Raw genomic sequence first — 3428 nt, 5'->3', positions numbered from 1 at the left:
AACTCAAATCTTTAAGAAAATCTGAAGAACATTAAAAATAAAATATTGTGGGTAAATTTAAAAGACTATTACTCCTTTTAAATTAATTAAATAAATGTAACTTTAAAATTATAATATTGTTTTGTGAGGTGTATCACTTATGTAACTCTAATATGATAACTCTTATGTAACTCTCCATAGGATAAGAAGTGGGTCAAATGGACCTATACAGTAATGAGATTTCTATGTTTAATCTGAAGTGGTACAATATTAACTCTATGTATACTGTGAGATTTTAAGGATAAACATTCCCACAGCTAATGCTAAAAAAATGTGAAGTGGCATAGGTGAAAACAATAGATAAGTTAAAACAAACTTTGGATACACATTCAATAATTCTAAATGGAGGAAAAAATGAAAAGAGCAAAATAACACCAAGAGCAACAAAAAGAAAAATAGAGAAGACAAAAAACAAAATAGTAAAACTGTAGACCTATATACAATCAAATCAATACTTAAGTGCTAATTGACTAAGAGGTCCAATTAAAATCCACAGATTATAAAAATGGATTTAAACAAACAAACATGAAACCCAACTCTGCTGCCTTCAGAACTTACATTAAATAAATGCATATTTCATTTTATTGTGCCTTGCTTTATTGTGCTTTTCAGGAAATGAAAGTTTATGGCAACCCTGCCTTGAGCAAGTCTATCATTTTTCCATCAACCCTTGCTCACTTCATGCTTCTGTGTCCCATTTTGGTAATTCTCACAATATTCCAAACTTTTTCACTATTGTTATATTTGTCATGGTGACCTGTAATCAGTGATCCTTGATTTACTATGATAATTATTTTGGGTGCCATGACCTGTGCCCATAGAAGACAGTGGACCTAATACAGATGTGTGTTCTGATTCCTCCACCAGGTGGTCATTCTCCCATTTCTCTCTCTCTCCTCAGGTCTCCCTATTTCCTGAGACAAAACAATTTTGAAATTAGGTCAATCAATAACCCCACAATGTTCTCTAAGTATTCAAGTGAAAGGAAGAGCTTCATGTATCTCACTTTCAATTTAATGTTAGAAATGATTAAGTTTGGTGAGGAAGGCATGTTGAAAGCCAAGACAGGCCAAAAGTTAGGCCTCTTATATCAGTTAAGTTCTGAATGCAAAGGAAAAGTTTTAAAGAAAATTAAAAGTTCTACTCCAGGGAATACATGAATGATAAGAAAGTGAAATAAATGCATTGCTAATATGGAAAATGCTGTAGTGGTCTGAATAGAAGATCAAACCAGTCGCGGCATTCCCTTAAGCCAAAGTCTAAACCAGAGCGAGGCTAGAATTCTCTTCAATTCTGTGAAGGCTGAGAGAGGTGAGGAAACTGAAGAAAAATTTGAAGCTGGCAGAGGTTGGTTCATGAGGTTGAGGGAAAGAGGACATCTCCATACAATTAAAGTACAAGGTGAAGCAGCTGGTGCTGAGGTAGAAGCTGCAGGAAGTCATCTGGAAGACCTCGCTGAGAGAATTAGTGCAAGTGCCTATGCCAAATGACAGATTTTCAATGTAGATAAAATGTAGATGCCATCTAGGACTTTTATAGCTAGAGAGAAGTCAAAGCCTGGCTTCAGACCTTCTGAGAAGCTGACTGTCTCATTAGGGGCTAATGCAACTGATGACTTCAAAGTTGAAGCTAGTGCTCATTTACCATTCTGAAAATCCTAGGGCCTTTGGGAAGTATGCTGAATCTACTCTGCCTGCGCTCCATAAATGAAACAATAAAGCCCAGATGACAGCACATCTGTTTGTAACATGGTTTATTGAATATTTAAGCCCACTGTTGAGACCTACTGCTCAGAAAAAAAAAGATTTCTTTTAAAATATGACTGCTCATGGAGAATGCACCTGGTTACCCAAGAGCTCTGATGGAGATGCCCAACCAGATTAATGTTGTTTTCATGCTTGCTAACACAGCATCCACTCTGCACCCATTAGATCAAGGAGTAATTTCAGCTTCTAAGTTTTATTATATATAAAATATATTTTATAAAGCTCCAGCTGCCATAGACAGTGATTCTTCTGATGGATCTGGGAAAAGTACATTGAAAACCTTCTGGACAGGATTCACCATTCTAGATGCCATTAGGAACATCTGTGACTCATGCAGAGAAGTCAAAATATCAACATTAATGGGACTTTGGAAGAAGTTGAATCCAAACCTCATGGAGGACTTTGAGGGGTTTAAGACTTCAGTGGAGGAAGTAACTGTAGAAATGGTGACACAGCAAGAGAACAGAAGGGAAGCCTGAAGATGGGACTGAGTTGCTGCAATCTTGTGATAAAACTTGAATTAATGAGGAGTTGCTTCTTATGGATGAGCACAGAAAATGGATTCTTGAGATAGAAACTACTCCTAGCAAAGATGCTGCAAAGATTGTTGAAATGACAACGAAGGATTTAGACCGTTACCTAAACTTAATTCATAAAGCAGCAGCAGAGTTTGAGATGACTGAGAGTTTGAGTTTGAGACCACTTTTGAAAAAACTTCTACTATGGCTAAAATGCTATCAAACAGCATTGCATACTACAGAAAATTCACCAGAGGAAGAGTCAAATGATGTGCAAGCTTCATTGCTGCCTTATTTTAAGAAGTTGCCACAGCCACCCCCACTTTCAGCAACCACCATCGTGATCACTCAGCAGCCATCAAACTCCCAGGCAATACCCTCTGCAAGCAGATGATGATCAGCATTTTTTTAGTCATAAAGTATTTTAACTAGGTATATAAATTTTTTTAGACATAATGCTATTAAACACTTAATAGACTGCAACAAAATATAACTTTTTATGTACTGAGAGACCAAAAATTCTTGTGATTTGTTTTATTGTGATATTCACTTTATTTTGCTCTGGAACTGAACTCCTGATATCTCTGAGTTATGTCTGTATTAAGAAACAAATCAGTTGAAAGTAAGTACATGGAAAATAGATGTCCCAAGAAAACAGTCAATACAGAATAGTTGTAGTAGCTATATTAATAGAGTAACTTCAGGGCATAGAGTATAACCAGAAAGTAGAAGGTGTATTTCACAGTGGTTAAAGTTTTAGTAAATTAGAAGAATCTAAAATACATAAATATTTACACTTCCAAATAGAGAAAATCTACTACGTGAAGAATCAAATCAAGCACTTTTGATATTTTTCAGAATTCAAAATTCTTTAATCCCTTTCTCTACATATTTCACTTTTATTAAGATAAAGTTTTGAGATATTTGTGTTAATATACTAAAATCATGTGGGTGAGATTTTAAAATTCCTTCATATTAAAAATCAGCCAGGTAAATTAAATAATGTTGCTAATAATCTAACTAAATCCTTAGCCATAAAGATATTTTAAAGAAAGGATTATGTAACTCCCAAATACTCTTTCACTTTGAAAAGGTTTCTAGGATT

General features: G+C 34.9%; 1 pseudogene; it reads left to right on the top strand.

Annotated features, from left to right (window-relative positions):
• The first annotated feature begins 998 nt into the window (after positions 1–998).
• LOC106004022 lies at positions 999–2717 on the top strand (annotated as a pseudogene).
• Positions 2718–3428: the final 711 nt, after the last annotated feature.

Source organism: Mustela putorius, unplaced genomic scaffold (assembly GCF_011764305.1).
Source record: "Mustela putorius furo isolate JIRA1106 unplaced genomic scaffold, ASM1176430v1.1 tig00003969_pilon_pilon_pilon, whole genome shotgun sequence".
Classification (NCBI taxonomy): domain Eukaryota; kingdom Metazoa; phylum Chordata; class Mammalia; order Carnivora; family Mustelidae; genus Mustela; species Mustela putorius.
This window is presented reverse-complemented; position numbering and strand designations above follow the sequence as displayed.